We start from the raw sequence: 26,430 nt of genomic DNA, 5'->3' as shown, positions 1-26,430 counted from the left end.
CCCGGGTGACTTGTCTGAAGTCACAAAGTGAGTCTTTGGCAGAGCTGAGAACAGAACCCAGGAGTCCTGGTTCCTGACCCCCAGGCCCTGCCATGTTGAAAACAAATGATCACGTAGAAACCTGCTCCCGCTTGCACTGAAGTCAAGGGGAGTTTTGCCAATGATTTCAGCAGGTTAAGGATCATGAATTACGCAGCCACCCTTCTGCACGAGCAATCGGCTCAATGATTAATTGCCGGGGAGAAGAGAGGTCGCTCTGTAGAAGGCACTTCACAGCCTGGGACGTTCAGTGACGTCAGAATGGATTCCACGCCGATGAAGAGACAGGTTCCGGGTGGGATTGGAGTCTCTGTTCTCGGGACCATCTGGCTGGGTCAAGCACCCTGAATAACGCTGGCTTCATTGCTATCGCTGCACGGGAAGAAGGACGCAGAGTGTTTGCCTACAGCTAAATTTATCAGTCAGAAATTCCTCTAGTTGTCGACTGAGCACGTCCCCCAGCAGGTGAGCCCCGGCACCCTGATTTGCTAAGGTAGTGAAGGTGACAACCAAGGTCTCCCCAAGGAAGGCAGCAGGCTGGGCAGAAATGGCCCTGTTAGCGCAGTTGACATCGCTGGTAAATGAGCAAGATCACAGGTAGGCGCAGAGGCTGTCAATTGCAGGCTATGTGGTCGAATGATTAGGGCAGGGCTGCAGGGCTATATTCCAATCCCAGCACCTTGGTCTTGGGCAAGCCACCTCCCCAAAGTATTCCCCTGTGGGTGCGTGACGGAGCATTCGCTCTGTTTTGCGCCTGGTACCCAGCGCTCCCATCACATTTCAATCGGCATTAATTTAACAGGTGCCATTGGTTGGAGGCTCAGCTGGACCTGTTCGGAATGGCCATGTCTGGGGACAGAGCTGTCCGGCTTTTGATCAACCTGTGTGTCCGCACCCCAAACCTACATTGCATATGTGTGTGTCTGGACAGCCAGACCCCCCTCCCAACCACACACACACACACACGCCACCATGCATACCCCACTCACCCCCCCCCCACACCCCACACTCACACACACACATCCCATGCCACGCACACATACCACCCCCCATCTTCACCCACACACCACTCACTCACACACACATACGCCATCCCCACCGCCACCCCACACACACACACTGTCCCCCCCACACCTACACACCCACACACCCACAGACACACACACTAGCTCTGGATGTGTCTCTGTTTCAGTTGTGATATAAATACATTGCCTGTCTGTTGCTACCCAAGGATCTCAAAGCACGTAGCAAACAGGAATTAACTGAATCTTACAAAAATTCTGTAATTGAAACGTGTCGCTCTTCCCGCTTTTCTAGATGGCGATGCTGCTTGTCTGCATGATGGGGTTATGGTGGCATAGCTCCAAGGTAACCGCATGCTGGCATGCCCAGGACGACCTAGTGGTCAGAGCAGGAGTCGGGCTGGGTCAGATTCCAGGAGATCCTGGTATCCAGAGACAGGCCAGAGGGCAGACCACGAGGCAGCCAGGGTCAGGCAGCAGGAGCACCGCAGGGGAAGCAGCCCTAAGCAGGGGGAACCCAGCTGCTTGGACAATTTCCTGCGCTCGGTTTAAATACAAGCAGAGACTTAGTCAGGACTCTGGAGCTCCTCCAGTCAGATCCCAGGCCTGGAGTCCTCTGACTGAGTTGAACTTCTAGTTCTGGCACCATTAGGGGGTGACTGGCTGGCAGGTTGGAGCCCACTAGCACCCGAGTGCCTCACGGAGCAGGGCTGGAGACCAACGGGCCCTGGCAGAGGGATCCGTCTGCGGCGGTAGTAAGACCATCTCCCTGAGCAAGGGAAGAAGTGCTGGCCGTGCTGACACGGGGTTAGGTCGGCGATGCTGAGGGGTGCGGGTGTTTCACACCCCTGAGCACCGTAGCTATGTCCAGCTAAGTTCTAAGTGCAGAGCAGGCTGGAGACACGAGGAGGTTCCCTGGTCTACCCCAGGTCACCCAGCAAGCTCGGGAGAGAGCCCAGCTCTTCAGGGTTGCACTGCTGGGCGTTAGCCACAACCCCAGACAAACCCAGCCTAAGCTCCCCTGTCGGGACAGCTGGGTGGACAAGGGAATAGGAGCAGACAGCTTCCTGGGCAGCGTGTCAGATGGGCAGCTGGCTGGACAGAAAGGCGGGTGACTAGGGTGAAGCAGAGAGATGCTGGCCGGATGGCTCAGTCGGCAGGTTAACACTGTAGCTTATCTCATACTCGTATTTATAATGCACAATCACTTTGATTTACCAGCAAAAGGGCTTGGCTGTAACCTTCCCTCCTCGCCTCCCCCCCACCCACCACCCCTCCCCACTGCCTCATTTCTCTTCTCCTGAAATCTACACTGAGCAGCACTGGGTATCTTAATCTGGGTTCCTCACGTGTTGACGATGTGGTGAATCCCACTGCCCCGGGGCGGGGCAGTCCATCCCTAGTCCTGCTCAACACCACGGGCCCTGTGAGCTGGTCCCAGGCCAGATGACAGATGATGACTCGACCAGCCGGAGCTGTCGGCAGGCAGGTCACTGTGGCTGGGAAGCCCCAAGCCAGGCCGAACAGGGAACAGACTGAGCATTGGTCAGCACGTCCTGGAGCTGCCCCACAGCCGGGAGAAACCTCCCCCTCCACCCCACACCCCATCAGGGTCCAAGCTGCACTGGAGGGCAGCAGCAATGCCCAGCGGCCAGGAGTACTTGGGACTGGGACTATACGCGAGGCCTGTCGCTGCTTCTTGCCTCTCCTAGCAGGGCAGTGACTCCCAGAGGAGAGAGGCAGTTATAAACACTGCTTTCCCAAAGGGAGCGGGGCTGCTCTCTCCCCCCTGAGGAGAGAACTGCGCTACCCCAGCAATTGCAAGTCGACATTCCCCACAGGCACTCAGATCAAACCTGGCCAAGTTCACCGCACATTGCACCCACCGAGGCATGGAGCAGGGAGCTTGCTGGATGCATCTGGGGACTTTCCTATCAGAGGCAGCCTGAGCTCAGAGTTACCCTGCTGTCACTGCCCTAGCAGAAAGCCACTGCAGCTGGGGCTTTCCAGCCTTGGGAATTTTACACACATCCTGTGGCTGTTTTGCGTCTTCCCAGCATCTCAAACACAGCTCAGATCCTCCTGCTCCAAAAGCACACGTCCCAGCTAGCTGGGCTCACGGAGAATCCCCCTTAGCTGTGCGGGGTCTGTGACACACAGCCCAGCAGTTGTAGTCCTGTCCATTAGTGAGCAGTGGTGTGCATACACACTAGCTTCCATTATCACACCTTGCATTGCACCACTTTCCCCTGTGTCCTAAGCCCAGGGACTGAATTCTCCCTCTTAGAGAAAGAGCAAAAGACTGGGGTGTTTGTCTACGCTGCAAGAAAAGAAACCCCCCAGCAGTGAGGCTCAGAGCCCGGGTCAGCTGCCTGGGGGTTGCAATACAGGGCTAGAACAGCAGTGTAGCCCTGCTTGCTTGGGCTGGAGCTTGGCCTTTGCAATCTGGCACGAGGGGAGGGTCTCAAAGTCCAGCTCCAGCCCGAGTGGGAACATTCACGACTATTTCTAGCCCCATTGCGCGAGGCCCAGTCAACTGACCTGGGCCCTGACACTCACGTTCCCCAGCACGATGAAGATCTGAACTCTAGGGGGCAGGAAGGCATGACCTGCTGCCGCTACCAGAGGCGAGGAAAATAGGTTTGCACAGATATTTATTTGGCCTCCATTCCTGTGGCGTCTGAGCACCCTACAGCCTTTAGCCCCGCAGCCCCCTCTGAAGCAGGGCAGGGCCGTTGTGTAGCTGGGGAACTGAGAGGGGAAGTGGTTTGGCCAACGTCACCCAGAGAGTCCGCAGTGAAACAGAGACGTGGACCCAGGTATCCCGCATCCCAAGCAAGTGCGCTAACCCCGGGGCCAGCTAAAGAAGGCAAGAAAGGCCCCACGGGCTCAGCTGGCCACTGCAGCTCGGAGGGGGCAGCCGGTATGGAATGAGCTCTCTCCCGGAGAACGCACACTGATGGTCTGGGCTCCCACCGGGCTGCGGACTGAGTGTTCCTCACCCCCTTAGGCCAGGGCTATTCTGAGCAGCCTGCAGAACCAAGCACATCTGTTCGTGTCTAGGGTGCTAGTAATGCAAATAACAATAGCTACGAGATTTAGAGTAATAGCATCCAATTTTGTAGCAAATGTCACCCTCCCCAGAGGGTTTTCTAAACCAGGGGAATCACGGTGCCTGCCACTGAAATGCAGCTGCCTCTGGGGTGGGACTTGTCAGCTGTTGAACAGCAGCATCTTTCATCAGCTTAAGCCAGGAACTGAAGAGTAGTGCATGCAAGGGAAACTGCAGGGGGATTGTGCATGGGAAGGCTGGAGGGAACTCGGCCAGGACCTCAGGCGTAACATCGCTGTTCTTGTGCCCTGGGATCTTTAATGACCAAATCTGGGCAATACCTCCACAGTGAATGACTCCACAGCACCCCCTAACGCCACATCAGAAGTTAGGAGGGCGCCTACTGCAGCTCCACCCCCCTGCAAGCTTTCCAGGCACTCTCCCAACCAAGCCCTGACCAGCCCTGACCCTTCGCAGCGTGTGACTCCCAACACAGTCACAGCGCCTGGGGGTCTGATGCTGGCGGAGATGCAGCCAACCCATCTCCTAGGTCACTCTGCTTTGGATGCTGCTCCTATTTATCTGGCCTAGCCTAGCAACCGGGGTGTTTCCCCTCATCCCGATCTGTCAGGTCTGACACTCTGCAGCCCCCCGCCAGAAGCCAGTGCTGTGAGCAGCCAAGGCATCTGGCGCAGATGGGTGGGCCCCTTTGATCTCTGTTGCTTTGAAGGCGCCCAGTCCCTCTGGAAATGTTATTTTTGAGCAGGGACCGTGTGAACAGTGCAGCCTACGATGCTATGGCAGCTGACAGGACACTAGCAACTCACAGCCCCTGGGTCCTGGCTCGAACCCCTGGCCAGCTCTGCCCCTGGTGTCAGGCCGAGCTCCCTCCCTCACCCCTTCTCTGCCCCGTTCCCCCAGGCTAGCCCAGTGCTTGCAGCTCCCTCGCCGCAGAGTTTGGCCTGCCTGGGATCTCTGCTTCCGTCAAGTCTTGTCTGTCCCAGGTGCCCCCCCGTGCTCCTGGCCTGCAACCCGCTGGGCTGGTGCATTCACTCCCAGCTGCTCTCTCTTGGCTGCTGCAGCCGGGCCCAGAGGAGAAGCAGCTAGCAGGGAGGTGCCCGCAGGGGTGGAATGAAAAGGGAAGTGCTCAGTGTGCCTGTTACTCACCACCACCACCTGCCCCTCGGGCTTGCTGGAGAATGGCCAAGCAGCCCTGTGGCTGAGATGCAGAAGCAGGGCTGCTAGATAATCCAAGCTCTAGCCCCAGATCTGTGGCTTCACCTCTCCATGCCTCCATTTCCCCACCTGCCCACGGGGGACAAAGCTGACTTTGAGCACCTCCTATGGGCCGTGCCAAGCATCATTCTGCGTGGGGCTGACCCTGCTGTCCTCGGGACAGGTGAGCAGGCCGAGAGGGTGGTCTCCTCTGTGGGGATTGTAGGATCAGGCTCATCAGGAAGAGCCCGTCACACAGAGTTGCCTCCAACGATTCCCCAGCGCTCATTCACACACACCCCCAGCCCACAGGTTTGGTTTGCACCAGACAAGGCCCCCGATGGGATCCGAGGCAGATCCATGTGGGCTCTGGGAGCTGCTGGGCTGTTTTGGCTAATGGCCAGGGGCCCTGGTGGAGCAGAGGGCACATTTATCCCTGAACCTGCCTCATACAGTGGAAAAGACTTGCTTAGCCACTCTGACCATGTCCAGCCTGGCTCCAGAAAAGGGCCAGCATTGTCCCCAGCCCTGCTGGCCCATCTGGCTCAACCTCTCCACATGATGAGACTGAAGGGCAGAGGGAGCCTTGCGGAGGGGCAGAGGAGGGGAGCGGATGAGCAGAGCCAGAGGAGAAGAACTGTGGACACACTGGGTGGCTCAGTCACTGGGCCGCGTAGAAGTCAGATGTCTAATTAAAAACCATTGAAATATGTCCTTTCTGAATTGGGAGGAGGAGGATGTGTGTAAGCAGAGTCAGGATGAGCTCCACCCTGACATCTGGTGGTGAGGTGTGGCAAGTTGTGAAAAAGAACTTCAGGGGCTGATCTCATTTGCATAGGCACACCCACCCCGCCTAGAATGAGGCCATAGCTGTCCAAATGGTCACTTTGGCTGCTGTGGGATCCCCAGTGTCTCTGTTATTGGGGCAGGAAGAATAAATTGTTATTACCCTGATTATGGGAACTGTGCTTGGAACTGTACTTGGCCTTTTGTTATGATGGAGGGACTCACCATCAACTAAGTAGCACTCGCTAGGCAAGGGTCATGGGTTCTAAAACTCTGTGAATTGAGAGAGGTTGGGGATAAGTATTAATACTTGGAAGTATGGGCCTCTGAGTGAGGGCCTTACATGCTAATTGCACTTCTTCCTCTCTCCACTGTAGAATATCAAAGCTAATTTTGATTCCATTAGTAGTCTAGTTACAGGTTGCTGAGCTTACTTTGGGCAAATAGTGCATCAGCACTGAGGCTCCTCTACTACAAACTGAGTTCACCTAAGAGCTGAAATCACTGAGCATTGTGTTAAGTAATGGGGGAGCCTGAAGATATATTTGCAATTTATTTGAGCATGAGCTTTCGTGAGCTACAGCTCACTTCATCGGATGCATGCTGTGGAAACTGCAGAAGACGTTATATACACGCCCACCTTGATTATCATACACATTGTGAAGAGAGTGGTCACTTTGGACGGGCTATTACCAGCAGGAGAGTGAGTTTGTGGGGGAGGGGGCGGAGGGTGAGAAAACCTGGATTTGTGCTGGAAATGGCCCAACTTGATGATCACTTTAGATAAGCTATTACCAGCAGGACAGTGGGGCGGGAGGAGGTATTGTTTCATGGTCTCTGTGTGTATATAATGTCTGCTGCAGTTTCCACGGTATGCATCCGATGAAGTGAGCTGTAGCTCACGAAAGCTCATGCTCAAATAAATTGGTTAGTCTCTAAGGTGCCACAAGTCCTCCTTTTCTTTTTGCGAATACAGACTAACACGGCTGCTACTCTGAAACCTGAAGATATATTGTGGAGCGGTTTGTGGGACGGCTGGAGTGCCTTGTGGACAGGCTGGTGGAGCAGTTCATAGGATGGCGGGAGCTGCTTGTGGGATGCGGAGCGGAGCGAAGCAGTTTGTGGGGCGGCTGGCGGAGCGGAGTGAAGGCCTATGGAGCTGTGGGGCGGTCAGCTTCAGATCATGTAAGGTGCCCCTTACCTCTCTTCCCCCCCCCATCTCCACCCAGGTTGGGAGGTGAAGCTCTGCAGATAAATTTTCGAACTCTGGGGCTGCCCGGACCAGGGACAGAGACTTTTGGGTCATTGGACTTTTGGGACTTTGGGGGATTTGGAGTTGCTGGACTCAAGAACCAAAGGGAAAGGGCATGCTCCAATTTGCTTGGGGTGGGTTTTTTGCTCATGGGTTGTGTTAGGAATCCTGTGGGTGGTGTTTCCCCAACATAATGCCACATGGTTTCTCTCTGTTATTAAAAGGCTTTTTGCTACACTCAGACTCTGTGCTTGCGAGAGGGGAAGTACTGCCTCTTGGAGGCGCCCAGCGGGGGTGGTATAGATTTGTCCCAGGTCACTGGGTGGGGGCTCGAGCCGGTTTGCATTGTGCTATTGGGATGGATCCCCTAGATCCTGAACCCGGCCCTGGTTGCTGCCGACTCTGCCGGGCAGGAGGGCCACGTGTGGAAAAATCAGGGATGGTTCAGAAGAGCTACAAAAACATTGTGCGGTCTAGAGAACCTGCCTCACGGTGGGAGGCTGAAGATGCTATTTCCTGGGCTGGAAGGAGGTTAAGCTCCTACCTGGGGGAAGATCTCTGAGAGCAGAGGGTCCCTAATGGAGCAGACAAAGGCTGAGTGAGATCCAGGGGCTGGAAACTGATGCTAGATCACTTGAGACTAGAAATCTGAGGCCTGTTTTACAGGGGAGGGTGATTAGCCATGGGAATGACTCACCTAGGCAGGTGGGGGATTTGCCATCATTTGGGATACTTACTTGAGGACTGACTGAAAAAAATACGCTCCAGCTCAACACGAGGCCTGGGCTGGGCACAGGAACGACTGGGCAACCTTCTCTGGCCTGGGGAATCCAGAAGGACAGGCTGGCCCCATCTGGCCTGGGCATTGATGAATCCGGGAGGGCCCAGCTCCAGGAGGGGGTGGGTGAAGGTGATAAGTAAGGAGCTGATGGCCACAGCTGAGGAAACTGGCTTCAGGGTGGGGTGAATGGGAGTGAGATGGGTTTGGAGTCCAGGCAGAGTAGCCCAGGTTTTCCAAGGCAACTAGTGGTTTTGGGGGCCCAACTTGCGACCCCTTAAAGGAGCCTGATTCTCTCTAGGCGGGTGCTCAGGTCCCCTGAGGGCATCTCATGTTGGGTTCCCCCAAATCACTCATCACTTTGGAACGTGTACCCAGGGAATCCGAACCCTAACGCCCACCAGGACTTGAGACCCTCACAAGATGATCCTGGATGCTCAGAGCTGAAATCCTACCCAGGAGGCCCAGGGTCAGCTCCCGTCCATGCAAGGTCTCAGCACATTTGCTTCCCTTGGTGAACCCAGCAGAGGAGTTGTGATGAAGCGGGACTGTTCTTAATGTTTCCTCTGAATAGTGTGGGGGTGCCTCAGTTTCCCCATGCAGTTCTTAAGTATCTAGGTGGTGGGATAAGGGTGTATGATCGTTGCAGAGCCCTAAAGGGCAGGTGTGTGCAGGAGTCTGGACACAGAGAATGGCCGACACCCTGTTTCCTGGCAACTGATGGCCTGGGCCCTTCCCCCCTGAAAGGTGAGAGCTACAGGGTTGGAGAACAAAGGAACCAGGTGACCTCCTGGCCCCGGAAAGGGACAAAGCCCAGAGGAGGAGGGGCTGGAGGGGGAGGCAGTTTGGGGTGGCTGGGGACATGGAGTGAAGTGCAGACATGGTTGTCTGGCTCACTGCCCCCCAAAATGGACCCAGCTGAGGGGTCCTGTTCTCTGCACCTACAAGCTCTGGTTTAGACCATGTTCCTGTCATCTAATAAACCTCTGTTTCACTGGCTGGCTGAGAGTCACGTCTGATTGCGGAGTTGGGGTGCAGGACACTCTGGCTTCCCCAGGACCCCGCCTGGGCGGACTCGCTGTGGGAAGCGCATGGAGGGGCAGAGAGGATGCTGAATGCTCCGAGGTCATACCCAGGAAGGTGGAAGTTGTGTGAGCTGTGTGTCTTGAAGACAGTCTGCTCACAGAGAGGAGACTTCACCAGAGTCCAGACTGGCTTAGTAGGGAGCAGTTCCAGAGCATCACCCGGGGACTCCATGACAGGAGTCAAGCCTGGAATCCACTCAGATTCGCTCCAGAAACTCTAGTGAAGTTGAAGAGGTGTCTCTGTCCCACACAGGGTCTGTTCATTCATCACATCAGCCTGTCCCTTGCTTCATTCATCACATCTCACTCCCCTTCAGCCACTCTCATGTCTGCAGTGACAAGCCATAGGGAGCCCAGAGCCGAGAGAGAAAAATAATCCCTGGGTTCATGAAAGATTCATAAGATGCTGATTCCAACGAGCCTCCCCAGGAGCGGCTTTAACCCAGAGCCAACATAGAATCATGGAATCATACAAGATTAGGGTTGGAAGAGACCTCAGGAGGTCATCTAGTCCAACCCCCTGCTCAAAGCACGACCAACCCCAACTAAATCATCCCAGCCAGGGCTTTGTCAAGCCAGGCCTTAAAAACCTCTAAGAATGGAGATCCCACCACCACCCTAGGGAACCCATTCCAGTGCTCGCCCTTGGTGAATCCATGCTGACTGTTCCTGATCACCTTCCTCTCCTCCAAGTGCTTCAAAATGGATTCCTTGAGGACCTTCTCCAACGTCAGCCAACTCCCTCGGCACCCTAGAATGCGTTGAATCCGGCCCCATGGACTGGTGCATGTCCAGCTTTTCTAAATCGTCCTTAACCTGTTCTTTCACCACTGAGAGCTGCTCACCTCTTCCCCATACTGTGTTGCCCAGTCTGGGAGCTGACCTTGTCTGTGAAGACCGAGGCAAAAAAAACATTGAGTACTTCAGCTTTTTCCACATCATCTGTCACTAGGTTGCCGCCCCCATTCAGTAAGGGTCCCACACTTTCCCTGACCTTCTTGTTGCTAACATACCTGTAGAAACCCTTCTTGTTACTCTTAACACCCCTTGCTAGCTGCAATTTCAATTGTGCTTTGGCCTTCCTGATTACACGCCTGCATGCGCGAGCAATATTTTTATACTCCTCCCTAGTCATCTGTCCACGTTTCTGTTGGAGAGCTTATTCCTTCACTCTCCCACTTCTCTGGTCCTTCTCGCATGAACAGAGAGCAACAATACTCAAAGTCCGAAGGTGCGAACAATTCAATGTTTATTGGGGTGAACTTCCAGCAAGCTTAAATCCAAGTTCCTTTTTCCTTATTTTCGAATCCCAACTTACTTCCTGTTTGCCCCTAATTTATTTAGTAATATTCTTCGCTATACCTTAACCAATCATTCTACTGACATTTACCTAACCAATCCTAACATATTGTAACATGATCAGCTAACCAATTATATCCCACCACCTTAATTAGTTTACACCCAGCAAAATTAATTATACAGCAGACAGAAACAATCACAGAACCAGACAGAGACCATGCCAATAAACAATAGCAAAGTGGGAACTATAATGAGAAAACAATACAGAAGTGAGGATTTCACAACTACATGTATAAAGACGTAAGGGTTTCCCAGCTGTGTCTATTGATAAGTGAGTTTTTACCAGACAGAAAACTATCAACCTCAATTTCCTTTTACATCTTCTAGGCTCTTCCCTTAGCCCCAGATTGACTAGTTTGGAATGTGAGGATGTGACCGGTCGCTTCCCAGCTTATGGCAGCCTCTGCCTCTTAGCCAAAGGCCTGAGCCTGAGAACAGGGCCTCCGACTGTCACAGCGAGAGAAGGCCCTTACACAGATTCTTTCTTGTATACCCCTATAACTAGCTAAATGATAAACATAGACCTACATTCTTAGAGTCTAGGCCTTTACAGGCAGGCCTGAATATCTACATCCTAACAGTTTCCACTTCTTGTAAGCTTCCTTTTTGTGTTTAAGCTCACCGAAGATTTCACTGTTAAGCCAAGCTGGTCTCCTGACATATTCGCTATTCTTTCTGCATATCAACATGGTTTGTTCCTGCGCCCTCAATAAGGATTCCTTAAAATATAGCCAGCTCTCATGGACTCCTTTCCCCTTCGTAAAAAGAAAAGGAGGACTTGTGGCACCTTAGAGACTAACCAATTTATTTGAGCATGAGCTTTCGTGAGCTACAGCTCACTTCATCGGATGCATACCGTGGAAACTGCAGAAGACATTATATACACACAGAGACCATGAAACAATACCCCCTCCCACCCCACTGTCCTGCTGGTAATAGCTTATCTAAAGTGATCATCAGGTGGGCCATTTCCAGCACAAATCCAGGTTTTCTCACCCTCCGCGCCTCCCCCCCACACACACAAACTCACTCTCCTGCTGGTAATAGCCCATCCAAAGTGACAACTCTCTTCACAATGTGTATGATAATCAAGGTGGGCCATTTCCTGCACAAATCCAGGTTCTCTCACCCCCTCACCCCCCTCCAAAAACCACACACACAAACTCACTCTTCTGCTTGTAATAGCTTATCCAAAGTGACCACTCTCCCTACAATGTGCATGATAATCAAGGTGGGCCATTTCCAGCACAAATCCAGGTTTTCTCACCCCCCCACCCCCATACACACACAAACTCACTCTCCTGCTGGTAATAGCTCATCCAAAGTGACCACTCTCCCTACAATGTGCATGGTAATCAAGGTGGGCCATTTCCAGCACAAATCCAGGCTTTCTCACTCCCGCCCCCTTTCCCGGGGGGACACACACACAAACTCACTCTCCTGCTGGCAATAGCTCATCCAAACTGACCACTCTCCAAGTTTAAATCCAAGTTTAACCAGAACGTCGGGGGGGGGGGGGGGTAGGAAAAAACAAGGGGAAATAGGCTACCTTGCATAATGACTTAGTCACTCCCAGTCTCTATTTAAGCCTAAATTAATAGTATCCAATTTGCAAATGAATTCCAATTCAGCAGTTTCTCGCTGGAGTCTGGATTTGAAGTTTTTTTTTTTTAAGATAGCGACCTTCATGTCTGTGATTGCGTGACCAGAGAGATTGAAGTGTTCTCCGACTGGTTTATGAATGTTATAATTCTTGACATCTGATTTGTGTCCATTTATTCTTTTACGTAGAGACTGTCCAGTTTGACCAATGTAAATGGCAGAGGGGCATTGCTGGCACATTGCTGGCGGAGGGTGAGAAAACCTGGATTTGTGCTGGAAATGGCCCAACTTGATGATCACTTTAGATAAGCTATTACCAGCAGGACAGTGGGGCGGGAGGAGGTATTGTTTCATGGTCTCTGTGTGTATATAATGTCTTCTGCAGTTTCCACGGTATGCATCCGATGAAGTGAGCTGTAGCTCACGAAAGCTCATGCTCAAATAAATTGGTTAGTCTCTAAGGTGCCACAAGTCCTCCTTTTCTTTTTGTGAATACAGACTAACACGGCTGTTACTCTGAAACCTTTCCCCTTCATGTTATTCTCCCAGGGGATCCTGCCCATCAGTTCCCTGAGGGAGTCAAAGTCTGCTTTTCTGAAGTCCAGGGTCCGTATTCTGCTGCTCTCCTTTCTTCCCTGTGTCAGGATCCTGAACTCGACCATCTCATGGTCACCGCCTCCCAGGTTCCCATCCACTTTAGCTTCCCCTACTAATTCTTCGCGGTTTGTGAGCAGCAGGTCAAGAAGAGCTCTGCCCCTAGTTGGTTCCTCCAGCACTTGCACCAGGAAGTTGTCCCCAGCACTCTCCAAAAACTTCCTGGATTATCTGTGCGCTGCTGTATTGCTCTCCCAGCAGATATCAGGGTGATTGAAGTCTCCCATGAGAACCAGGGCCTGCGATCTGGAAACTTCTGTTAGTTGTCCGAAGAAAGCCTCGTCCACCTCCTCCTCCTGGTCTGGTGGTCGATTGCAGACGCCCACCACGACTTAAATACAAGGGGGGACCAATTGTTAAGCATGAGGGGGGTTCACCCATGTTATAGGACACCCTTCCAGTGAAGTGGGCAATGAAGGCAGCGGGCAGCAGGGTGTGTTCCCCATGGTTGTAATGTGCCGTAGGAGCAGGGTCTCTCTTGAGTCCTTGGTTTTAGCGGCTAGCAGAGGTAGGAACCGAAGCTCCCAGGCTGACCTTTGAGGGTATTGGGCAGGTTTCCTTTGAAGCACAGACTGAGAGGGTGGCTAGGTGCGATCACTTTGAAAGTGTGTCAGTTTGTAACCAGGATGACTCGTAATCTTGGGACGAGGCCCAGGCCTAGGAGCTGGGCACGCTGGGTTCTAGCCCCCACTCAGGGAGAGGGAGGTGAGTAGTGATAAGGACAGGGGACCACTAGCCAGGTTTCCTGCGTTCTGCTGTGCCTTGGTGAGGGGAACACAGGCGAGTGCCTAGAAGAGGCGCAAGAGAGTTGAGCGCCTGTGGTTGGCTGTGTGATCATGGGGGTGTTGCCTGCATGATACTATTTCCCCTACTCGCTGGGGGACTGGGACTTTGCTGGGGCTGGTGTGTGTATGGTGCTTTGAGATTCCCATGCTGCTGGTGTTATCAGTGTATGTGTGACACGTAATTCCTATTGTTCCAAACTCTCTGAATGCTCCAGGCTGCCTGTCTGAAGACAATATGGAAGCTGTCCCATCCCCGCCTCTGCTCCTCACGGTCACTCTGCAAAAGCTGAAACTGGAACCAGAAAAATGGTTTCCAAGCAAGAGTGTTTTAAAGCCAGAGCCTGTGTGTGTATAATGATTCCTGGCATTGTTCGCTAATGGTGGTGGAAGAGATCCTGGCACGAGGCCCCGGAGCCAGCTGCTCCCTAGTGAGCCTCCCACCCCCAGCCAAGTCTAGCGAGATGAAAGGGTTTTTGGGAAGAGACTGGAAGGGATCCAGCTCTTACTCCTGGGCATGGAACTGGCCCAGCCGAAGGGTGAGCGGAAGGTCCCTGGGCAGAAACACAAGACCCAAAGGAGGCATTAGGGGAGACGGGAGTGGCCCAGAGAAGCTGGTAGGGGAGAGCTGAGAGGCCCAGAGAGGAGGGTGGGGAGAGTGAATGGGGCCAGAGGAGCAAACAGGCAGGGCCCATGGCAGGCGGCAAAGCTCAGAGGGAAAACAAAATACTCCAGACGTGGCCTCACCAGTGTCGAATAAGGGGAATAATCACTTTCCTCAATTTGCTGGCAATGCTTCTACTAATGCAGCCCAATATGCTCTTGGCCTTCTTGGCAACAAGGGCACACTGCTGACTCATTTCCAGCTTTTTGTCCACTGTAATCCCCAGGTCCTTTTCTGAAGAACTGCCGCTTAGCCAGTCAGTCCCCAGCCTGTAGCGGTGCATAGGATTCTTCCATCCTAAGTGCAGGACTCTGCACTTGTCCTTGTTGAATCTCATCAGATTTCTTTTGGCCCAACCCTCCAATTTGTCTAGGTCACTCTGGACCCTATCCCTGCCCTCCAGCACATCTACCTCTTCCCCAGCTTAGTGTCATCCGTGAACTTGCTGAGGGTGCAATTCATCCCATCACCCAGATCATTAATGAAGATGTTGAACAAAAGCGGCCCCAGGACTGACCCCTGGGGCACTCCGCTTGATATTGGCTGCCAACTAGACATCGAACCGTTGATTGCTACCCATTGAGCCCGACAATCTAGCCAGTTTTCTATCCACCTTATAGTCCATTCATCTAATAAATACTTGCTGGCAAGAATACTGTGGGAGACCGTATCAAAACCTTTGCTAAAGTCAAGGCATATCACGTCCACCGCTTTCCCCATATCCACAGAATCAGTTATCTCATCATGGAAGGCGATCAGGTTAGTCAGGCATGACTTGCCTTTGGTGAATCCATGTTGACTAGTGCTTCAAAATGGATGCCTTGAGGACCTGCTCCATGATTTTTCTGGGGACATAGATGAGGCTGACTGGTCTGTAGTTCTCCGGATTCTCCTTCTTCCCTTTTTTAAAGATGGGCACTATTTTTGCCTTTTTCCAATCGTCCAGGACCTCCCCTGATTGGCACGAGTTTTCAAAGATAATGGCCAATGGCTCTGCAATCACTTCAGCCAAGGGTCCCAGCACCCTCGGCTGCAGTGCATCTGGCCCCATGGACTTGTGCACGTTAGGCTTTTCTAAATAGCCCTTAACCTGTTCTTTCACCACTAAGTGCTGCTCACCTCCTCCCCATACTGTGTTGCCCAGTGCAGCAGTCTGGGAGCTGACCTTGTCTGTGAAGACCGAGGCAAAAAGAACATTGAGTACTTCAGCTTTTTCCACATCATCTGTCACTAGGTTGCCTCCCCCGTTCAGTAAGGGTCCCACACTTTCCCTGACCTGTGTGTGTGTAGGTGGGTGTATACACGGGCCTCTGGGAATTTGCATGTCAGTGAACATCTGTGGGAGTGTAGAACGGCAAAGCAGGGTGTGCGTGTGTGTGGGGGGGCACATTAACTCTTTCCATTCTGGTGCCTTATTGGCTCCCATGTGGGTGAGAAAAGAGGGTGCCAAGAGCCAGTTTTCACCCAGCTAGGGAGCAGACAGACAGGCAGCCAGCAGGCCTGGAATCGGCATGGCAAGTCCAGAATTGAATGGCTGTGTAAACCAACCAGAACCAGAGCAAGGGACCAGGCAATGAGGCAGGCAAAGGGTGCTGAGCAGGTGCTGACCCCACGCGAGGAGCTGCGTGGTGCATGGATAGGTGCACATGAGAGCGCTGTCTTGAGGCCTCACGTTTCTCAGAACTTAGGAGACCATCTCTGTGTGTCCAGGGGCTGAAGGGTCGCCACCCATCTAATGGTCGGTAACTGGACCCCCGAGGCCCCGCCACGCCACGCCTCTTCCCCCCAAGGCCCTGCCCCCATTGCTCACAGGGTCTTCACCTGCACAACCACGGCCACCTTGCCCACCACCTGCGGCTGCGCAGGGCCACGTGCCACTGGGAGCCGCATGAACAGCCTGGCCTCCTTCCTTCCACTTCGGCGTTGCCCCCTTTTCCACAGAGCACATAAAATGGCCACTAGGGCTTGGGCACGCGGCCACACGAGCCGAAACCTGTCCTGTCCTGGTGAAAACCAGACGGGTGGCAACCCTATGCCGCTGCGGCCCCCGACCTAGCTCTAGAGTCTTCCTGCCTTCACAGGCCTACGAGGGGAAGGGGAAAAATTCTCACCTCAAATCGTGCCTGCCTCATAGGACGACCTGTCCCTGGGGCGACTCCATTGGCTTCTGGGGGGCTATTCCTGGTTTCCTTTGGGGTGAGCGAGAGGAGCTGCAGGCTGTGGGGCTCCAGGAGGATGAACAGAGGTAGAGCTGAGAACCGAGGGCTGAGTTCAACTCTCGCCTAACTGAGCTGAAGGCAATAGAGAGCCAGCACGGCTGGCTAGACTCGGTGGCCATGAGGCTGGGATCTTCCCCACACTGTATTTCCATGGTCCCCTCCCAGTTCAGAGCTGTGACAGGCAGACGGGACCATTACATCAGCCAGTCTGACCTCTTGTATAGCGCAGGCCCTTACACGGCACCCCGTACCGAGCCCAGCTTGTGTCTGGCTGCAGCGCCTCCCGAAGGGAAGCCAGGCTGGGCTGGAGACGTCAAGCCCTAAGGCGTTTGATCACCCTCCCTGTTAAACATTTGTGCCCTATTCCCAGTTGGAATCTATCCGGCAGCAGCTTCTTGTTCTGCCCCTCTGCTAGATGGATGAGCCCTTCAGTACCTGGGGTTTTCTCCCATCCCCCCGCAGGTCGCTGATTAGTAATTATTATTGGTATTGCAGTAGCACTAGGCGCCCCCGTCAGTGACCAGAACCCCGGAGGTGCTGTACAGACACAGCACAGAAAGAGGGTCCCCACCCCCCACGAGCTCACAGTCCAAGTGATGATTCAGAGGCTGTGGGTCAGCCAGCTGTTGGTCCGTCTAACATGCACCGTATTGATATGTCTGGTGCTAATGGATTAATCTGAGCAGAGCTCAGGCAAAGCCTTCACAAAGTACATTGCATCTCTGCAGCCACCTTCCCCAGCCCTCCCCTCTCCCCCCGCTAGGCTCTCAGGTACCCGGTGCAGGGCAGGGATCAGTAGAGGACACGGACCTTGCAGTGGTGCGAGTCAGGATGCTTCTGGGCACTGGCCCGAAGTGGGGGGATTCGGGAGCTGCTCGTGGACGCTTTGGAAACGGGAGGTGTGGGGAACTGTACCTTTAGGAGGTTCGTGGTATGTAACACACTGGCCGTTGGCATGGGGACGCTGAACGCAGTCTCTGCCCAGCCCCGTGTCTCTGCGCGGACGTCTGCACTGCAGCTGGGCGGCGTAAGGCCCAGCACAGTCAGACGTAGAGACAGGCAGTGGCTGGGCCTAGCAGCCCACGTCCGTACTCAGGGGCTCGGCGGGGTTGCCCTCTCTCCATGGAGCTCCCAAAGTTGTGGAAAATGCAGCAGCAGGACCGTTAAACAGTTTCCACAGGCACTGTCCCATGCGCACCGAGCCTCAGCCTCCTGCACCACTTCTGCTGCCCCTGGAGAGCAGTGGGGCAGCAGCTGCAGGGAAGGAAGAGAGCTAAGAACTTCAGAGACTCTCTGATTAACTTACCAGCCTTTCAGCTCTTATTCAGCCTGTAATCAGAGCCCAGGGTCAGATTAATTTACTCAGCCTGTAATCAGAGCCCAGGGTCAGAGCCCAGACACACTTAGCCCATATCTGGTTACCACTGGTCCCAGCAGGGGAGTGTGGGACGGTTCTGGTGACAGGGGTTGGAGCTGAGGGGCTCTTCCAACCGCCATCGCTGCTACCTTCCCCTCAGCCCTCCCCCCATCGCTGCCCCCCCTTGGGGCTTCCCCACCCCCATCACTGCCCCTTAGTAGTTGGTGCAAAGGGGTCTGGAGTGTAGCTACCCTCCGTTATAACCCAGGCTCCTTTATTGCTTTGCCCCACGGCCCCTGGGTCTCGCCCTCTGGCTGCCCCGGCTCCGTGCTTGGCGGGCGTTTTGGCCCCAGCTTGGGTTAATGAGAAGCAGCTGGCAGTTGGATTCCAGTGGACTCAGCTGCTTCCCGAATGTATCTGCAGCGTGCAGGGGCCCAAACCTTCCCGGCCTTCTCCAGGGGCTCGGCCATGAGAGCAGCCCTAGGGCTGGGGTCTGAAGTTCCTGACTGGGGGGTGGGGGCGTCCAGCAGGTCTGGGGGGGCCCTGAACTGCCTTAGTCACACTCTCCACTTGGAGTCGTGAGCAACCATCAGGCCACATAACGGCAACTGGATGTGGAGGCCGACGGGGCTGCTGGGGGGTACCGGTTATAGGGGCCACCGGGAACTTTCTGGGTAACATAACTAGAGAGGGTCCCTTCTCCCCCTCCCCCATCCTCTGTCCTAGGCTCCGCCCCCTTCACTCCCCCAGCCCCAGCCTTTCTCAGCCCCTCTTTCTCCCCCACCCCCCTCCTTGTCTCAGTCCCTTCCCCCTTATCCTTTTCTTCCCCACGGCCCTCAGGCGGCCAGCAGGCGAAGGGCTGAGCTGGGTCTGCCCCGGGACCTGCGGCTGGCTGAAGGGGGCTGAGGTGGGCTCAGTGGATCAGGCTCCTGAGCTTCCCACCTAACAGCTGGGGCATTTCCCAGGGGTGCCCAGTGCTGGGGGGCACCTCCCTCCCACCCGCCCTGAGCGCGAGGCAGCCTCATCTGTGTCTGCTGGGGGTCAGCTCCCCGACTCTGCCAGCCACGGGCAGCACGAGCGCCTGGCTCCGGGCCCCGCAGGCTCTTTCCAGGTGAGCACTAGGCTCACTCCGATCCTGAAGCATCACTAGGCTCACTCTGATCCCCAAGCGTGCCCTGGAGCACCCCGCCCCCCAGGCCTCCCAAAGGGCCAGGCCCACAGCAGGGTCACCACGCCTCAGGCCGACGTTCATTTAACACAGGGCATAGATCCAAGAAGAAGCAAGTGGAATCAATGGAAACAAAGGGTTACACAGTCAAACAAACCCCCACTGTTCGAGAGCCCAACCGCAGCTAACACGACATTTCCCTGCCTCGTACAGACCGGCTCACCCAGCAGTTTGGGGCCAACGTTAAACAGCCAGATCGCCCGTGATGAGCCAGGCCAGCTGGCAGCTCGTCCCGCAGTGAACTGCCTGTCCCTCTGCGCCAACCATCATTGTCTTCACTTGTAAATGGGGGAACAGCCCCATCCCCCACAGCTGGTTTTGTTGAGAATCGCCCCTGGAGCGACCACAGTCACTTGATCGGCATTTTGCTCAGACTGTAAATAGGCGTCCAATGTGCAGTCTGACACTCAGCCTGCAAGCAGCCATCCAGGGAGCTGAGCAGCTCCTGCCTGCCCAGGGGCATGCCCAGGAATAAACATTTGATGGCTTTTGGAGGGGCCCGTTCCGTACCCCTGCTGCAGCCCCTCGGCCAGAGGAATTCACTCTTCCCGCCGCAACCCCTCGGTCAGAGGAGTTCCATGCCCCCCATTGATTATTCGGGGGGCAAGGGGGGCTGTGCCCCTACTCCCCAACCTCGCCCCATACACGCTCCTGCCTGCAAGGAACCTGTTTATCACCCTCTGGTGACCAGCCCCAGCCCACAGGCCTTAAGAACCCAGTTTTCAGTATGGAACTGTAATACCACACATACTCACCGCACAGACATGTCCCGATGCTCGTGAGGCCTGGTGTAACACAGGCATTCAGCACGACACTCTTTGGTGAACTAGACCCCAGACCCAGGGGACCCCTGTAACCTGGATGCATCCATGCTCTTTGCCAGTGGGCACCAGCAGTCCCTGGCTCACAGCCCTCACCCCACCCCCCCTCCCTTATCTGATAATGAGTTTGGGGCCCTGCAGATTGGATCCATTCTGCCCCAGGCTTGGGAGGGGGAATTATGAGAGGCCTGGATCCACCAGAACTTTGGGGTCCCTTCTGCCCCCTGCAAAAAAACTCTAAGTCCCTCTTGACTCCTGGAACTTCTGCCTCCCTGTTCCCGCCTGAGCCCCTTGACAGTCAGATCAGAGCCTCCTCTGGCGGGAGGCTGTTGGGGCCAGAGGAGTTAGTGTGATCACTGGCATTTCACAGCAGGTAACTTGGTAACTTACTCAGTAACTTTCTCCTGTGTCAGGGGCCCCCTCAGCTCCCTGGATCCTGCCAGGGCCAGGAGCCCGAGTCCCTGATTTGGTCAGGTTGATATGATTTGGTGCCCTGCCCAGTCTCTGTGCTGAGCCCACTGTCTAGACACCAGCAGGGCATTGGGCAGCAGTTTCGCACACGGAAGAGCTGGGGGAATCTCCTGGCCTGTGCTAGGAGCTCAGACCCAAGGAACGAATGGTCCCATCTGGCCTTGCTCTCTAAGTATCTGCGAGCACTGAGTTTTCCAGTAGCCGCCGGCTGAGCCCTGGCACGGGGGGACGAGCTGCTGTCTGCTGCCTGGCACCCAGCATGTTCACATAGCCTGGATGACCTCGGACCAGAAACGGGTTTTCATCAGAGTAATTCCCAGGCCCCTACAGAACAGCAGGGCAGTACATACGGCCTCCATCGCCCCAAGTAGGGGTGAGCTACCGGATATGGGGGAGGCAGCTCCTATGTCCATTGCAGCACCGGCAGGGGGCTCGCAGCTTTAGGGACTGAAGGAATCTCTCAGCCCTGCTCCGGCTATTTGTCCTCCGTTTTTGCCAAGCCTGGTTCTGTTCTCCCCCTGGTATAACTCCCCACCCCACCCCCAACATCAGTGCAGTTTGTTCTCCTGGTTACACTGCAAACTCAGAGAGTCTCTGCTAGAGACTGGTTCCTCCGGGCTGTCACTTCCTCCAGGGCAAAGGGGCTGGAAATGCTCCCTGTCTGACCAGGGAGCGCTCTTCACCCATTTGGCCCTCCCTTTGCACTGCTGCCAAAGAGTGCCCAGCGGGCAGAGCAACCCAGACGTAAGACACTGGTTCTAGCCCTGCCGCTGACACTGACCTACTGGCTGACCTTGGTCAAGTCAGGGCTCTGCTCCGTGCCTCAGTTTCCCCATCTGTAACGTGGGACGAGGGCTCTGACCTGGCTCATGGGTCTAGGGGGAGGCTCAATCAATGGATAATTATAAAACACCTAGAAATCCTCAGTGGGAAAGAGCTTGAGCCATGCCACTGATAACGCCAGGCCCCACCTTTCCACAAGTGCTAACCGGTCATGGCCACCAAGCCTGCGTCTCCGCAGCGCTGGGACTGTGCTCATCCCCCACCCCAGTGATAAGTCCTGTGAGTGCTGTGGCTAACGGAGACCTGCCTCAAGCTCACGCAGGCCGGGATCTGGGCTCTAGCTACCATGCTGCATATGTGTTCAGCTGGGCAGCGGCGTCCACTGCCTGGAGACCCTGATTTGGTCCTTTGTCACAGCACCCACATGAGGGGCACACACACATGCCGCTACTCCAGCCGCAACAGCGCTCACCCCCTCCCTCTGCCAGCAGCTGTCCAGGGGCCAGGACACAGGAGTGGGAGCCAGGTGACCTGGGACCTATTCCACTCCTCCACCACTGACTTGCTGGGTGGCCTTGGGTGGGTCCCTTTCCGCTGCTCTCTCTGTGCCTCTGTTTCCATCATACCCAAAATGGGGACCAGGCTTTTACCCCCTTTGTGAAGCCCTTTAGATCCGGGCTGAAGACGAGGTGCTGACATGCTGGGCCCCTGAACCTGGACACATCTCCGGAATCCAGCCAGGTAGCCCCCAGCCTTTGGGATCCCCTGGGGGAGCCAGTGCAGCTGTCCGAGCACTCGCTTCCCACCCCACAGACCTGCAGCAGCCCTGTCAGGATGCACACCGGGCTATGCCCTCTGCACAGCTGCACGGTGTTCCGTACAGCAAGTGGGAGTTTGGATTTTGATGTGCAGTTTCATTTTGCTCTTTTGCTTCCTCTGACCTACAAACCACAGGTCCAGCCTACCCCACCCCAGCCTTCCAGGACAGAAATGCAGGCAATCATCCTCTCTGCAGGCCAGAAATAAACCTGCTCCCTTGATCTGTGCGATTTCAGTGGCCTCTTGATGGTTTTAATGAACAAGCAGCCAGAGAGGCATTAGGGCAGAGCCTTAGGAAGTGCAGCGATTGGCTGGCTGAGCCTTTAGGGACAGGAATAATCATCAATCGCACTCACAAACTGCCTTTATTAGTAGTTATTTATCCTGCAGTGGAACCTCCGAGCCCAGGGCATGGAGAAGGACCCCGTGATACCAGGCGCTGTACACACGCAGAACAAGAGGGTAATTAACCACTGGAACAATTTATCAAGGGTCGGGGCACATTCTCCTTCACTGACCATTGTTTAAATCAAGACTGGATGTCTTTTAAAAGCCTAGTTCTAGGAATGATCTGGGGGCAGGTCTCTGACCTGTGCTAGACAGGTCAGACCAAATGATCTCAATGATCCCTGTGACATTATATGACTAAAATATGACCCTGTAGATTATTGTTGCTACCATTGTTATATGATTACTTGTGGCACCTTAGAGACTAACCAATTTATTTGAGCATAAGCTTTCGTGAGCTACAGCTCACTTCATCGGATGCATACTGTGGAAAGTGTAGAAGATCGTTTTATACACATAAAGCATGAAAAAATACCTCCTCCCACCCCACTCTCCTGCTGGTAATAGCTTATCTAAAGTGATCACTCTCCTTACAATGTGTATGATAATCAAGTTGGATTTGTGCTGGAAATGGCCCAACTTGATTATCATACACATTGTAAGGAGAGTGATCACTTTAGATAAGCTATTACCAGCAGGAGAGTGGGGTGGGAGGAGGTATTTTTTCATGCTTTATGTGTATAAAAAGATCTTCTACACTTTCCACAGTATGCATCCGATGAAGTGAGCTGTAGCTCACAAAAGCTTATGCTCAAATAAATTGGTTAGTCTCTAAGGTGCCACAAGTCCTCCTTTTCTTTTTGCGAATACAGACTAACACGGCTGTTACTCTGAAACCTGTTATCTGATTGCAGCACATCTCATACATCAGCAGGTCGCAAACTTTAGCAACCCCCATTTTAATTTAAAATTTTTCTCGGAGCCCCAAACCCCCTGCTCAGCTCTAGACCCCGCCCCTACTCCACCCCTTCCCCCAAGGCCCCACCCAACCTCTTCCTGCCCCCGCTCCATCCCTGCCCCTACTCTTCCCCACCTCTTTCCACCCCCTTCCCTAAATGCACCCTGTCCCCATCCTCCCCCTCCCTCCCAGTGCCCCCTGCACACCACTGAACAGCTGTTCCCCAGCGTGCAAGAGGCACTGGGAGGGAAGGGGAGGAGTTGATCAGTGGGGCTGGTGGCCCCAGACATGATTCTGCCCCCTCCCCCGAGCGTACCCTGTCCCAACTCCTCCCCCTCCCTCCCAGTGCCTCCTGCACGCCGGGGAACAGCTCGTGCAGGAGTTGAGGGAGGGAGGGGGACGAGTTGATCAGCGGGGCCCATGGACCCCCTGCAGTGCCCTCACAGACTCCCAGGGATCTGCGGACGTCTTATGTCATGGAAGGTGTCAGTGGAAAAGTGATGGTTTGCTGAATATGAGTATCCTATTTGTGTGCATGGATCATTTTTGTATCTGAAGTTATGAATATTGACCGGGTACCTGTATTTCAAATGTGTTTGCTCCTGCGGTAACACCCAGGAGGTAGTTTACATGGAGTCTAACCAGCACACTGTGAATGGAGTAGTCGAGCGATGGGCCATCAGCAAACACAGTGGGCCATGAAAGAAGCTTATCCCCACCTGATGGACTTCCATGTGGCTGTTCTAACTAGAATATGGGTAATGGCCCCTGTTATGACTCAGTGAAGCATGCAAGGGCATGTGACTAGATCATGTGACATTAAACTCCATCCTGTGTCTGTATTTTTCCACAGACTGTGCTCCAGGATTTGTTTGAAACAATGAGTTTCCCTCTACATGGCAGAAGCTATAAAAGGCCCTTGAGACATCTCCATTTTGCTTCTTCCCTGCTCTAACCTCTGCACTTATACCAATGGGAGCATTCTAACCAGGGACTGAGGACCTTCCTGTGACGGGATGGGTCACAGAAACACTCTTCGGACTGCAATCTGATGTGCTGAGACTACCTGTAAGCCCATTTTCCCTGGCAACTTGGGACTCCAGTACCTTGCCGGGTTGTGCCAGACACGCCAGCCTGCTGCAAACACAGACCCAGGTCTGAACCATATCCCCCGAAAGCTGCAGGCTAAACTGAAAACAGCTTAATAAGTGCTCCTGTCTCCAACACCCAGACACGCAGTTCGCAATGGGATCCAAACCCCAAATAAATCCATTTTACTCTGTATAAAGCTTATACAGGGTAAACTCATAAATTGTTCACCCGCTATAACACTGATAGCGAGATATGCACAACTCTTTGCTCCCCCAGGAATTAATTACTTGCTCTGGGTTAAGTAAAAAGTGATTTTAGTAAATATAAAATGGAGGATCAAAGTGGTTCCAAGCAATAACACACAAAACAAAGTAAATTACCAAGCAAAATAAAATAAAACATGAAAGTCTAAGCCTAATACAGTAAGAAACTAAATGCAGGTAAATCTCACCCTCAGAGATGGTCCAATAAACTTCTTTTCCAGACTATACTTCCTCCTAGTCTGGGTCCAGCAATCGCTCACACCCCTGTAGTTACTGTCCTTTGTTCCAGTTTCTTTCAGGCATCCTTTGGGGTGGAGAGGCTATCTCTTGAGCCAGCTGAAGACAAAATGGAGGGATTTCCAGGGGCTTATATAATCTCTCTCTTGTGGGTAGAAACCCCTCTCCCCCTGTCATAAAAATAAAGGGAAGAGTGACCACCTTTCTGTATACAGTGCTATAAAATCCCTCCTGGCCAGAGGCAAAACCCTTTCACCTGTAAAGGGTTAAGAATCTAAGATAACCTCACTGGCACCTGACCAAAATGACCAATGGGGAGACAAGATACTTTCAAATCTGGAGACGGGGGGGAAACAAAGGGTTTGTCTGTCTGTGGGATGCTTTTGCTGGGAACAGATCTCAGAGCTTCTGTTAGTTAGTAAGTAATCTAGCTAGAAATGCATTAGATCCTTTTGTTTAATGCCTGGTAAAATAAGTTGTGCTGAATGGAATGTATATTCCTGTTTTTGTGTCTTTTTGTAACTTAAGGGTTTGCCTAGAGGGATTCTCTACGTTTTGAATCTGATTACCCTGTAAGGTATATACAATCCTGATTTTACAGAGGTGATTCTTTTACCTTTTCTTTAATTAAAATTCTTCTTTTAAGAACCTGATTGATTTTTCATTGTTCCTAAGATCCAAGGGTTTGGGTCTGTGTTCACCTGTACAAAATGGTGAAGATTTTTATCAAGCCTTCCCCAGGAAAGAGGGTGTAGGGCTTGGGGGAATATTTTGGGGGAAGACGTCTCCAAGTGGTCTCTTTCCCTGTTCTTTGTTTAACACGCTTGGTGGTGGCAGCATATGGTTCAAGGACAAGGCAAAGTCTGTACCTTGGGGAAGTTTTTATCCTAAGCTGATAAGAGTAAGCTTAGGGGGTCTTTCATACAGGTCCCCACATCTGTACCCTAGAGTTCAGAGTGGGGAAGGAACCTTGACACCCCCTGTGTAGAATCACAGCTACAAGATGGAGTTTTGGAGTCACATGGGTAAGTCACTTGTCCATGCATGACTCAATTCTCTACAGGCTGAGCCATTGCCCACATGTTAGTTTGAATGTTCCCAGGAAAGCTCAGATGTGGATTGGTGTCTCTGAAGGTCCATTGTTAGCTTAGTGCTCCCAGTTACTTGAATAACCCCTTCACAGTATGTTGACCAAATCTGCCTTATGTACTTCCTACAGCAAACACTTTAAATACAAGCATAGAGCCAATGCTCATAACTTCAGATATAAAAATGATACATGCATGCAAATAGGATAAATACATTCAGTAGAACATAACCTTTGCAAAGATATGTTACATGTATAAACATACAGCTAAGGGTAGCATAAAATCCCTTCTTTACTTGTAAGGGGTTAAGAAGCTCAAATAACCTGGTTGGCACCTGACCAAAAGAACCAATAAGGAAAGAAGATACTTTCAAATTTGCATGGGGGAGTTTTTGTTTGTGCTCTCTTTGTTGTGTTCTCTCGGGACAGAGAGAGGGACCAGGCAGGAAAAAAATGTCTCCTAAAACCCTACCTGAAATAAGCATCTAAGGGTATGTCCACACTATGAAATTAGGTC

General features: G+C 53.3%; 1 long non-coding RNA gene across 1 annotated transcript; it reads left to right on the top strand.

The window, feature by feature from the left end:
• The first annotated feature begins 219 nt into the window (after positions 1 to 219).
• LOC140903243 (uncharacterized) lies at positions 220 to 25,359 on the top strand. Its single transcript, XR_012156195.2, has 3 exons — positions 220 to 504; positions 7,091 to 7,299; positions 24,088 to 25,359. It is a non-coding gene; the product is annotated as an uncharacterized LOC140903243 (long non-coding RNA).
• Positions 25,360 to 26,430: the final 1,071 nt, after the last annotated feature.

Source organism: Lepidochelys kempii, chromosome 25, assembly GCF_965140285.1.
Source record: "Lepidochelys kempii isolate rLepKem1 chromosome 25, rLepKem1.hap1, whole genome shotgun sequence".
In the NCBI taxonomy this organism is placed as follows: domain Eukaryota; kingdom Metazoa; phylum Chordata; order Testudines; family Cheloniidae; genus Lepidochelys; species Lepidochelys kempii.
This window is presented reverse-complemented; position numbering and strand designations above follow the sequence as displayed.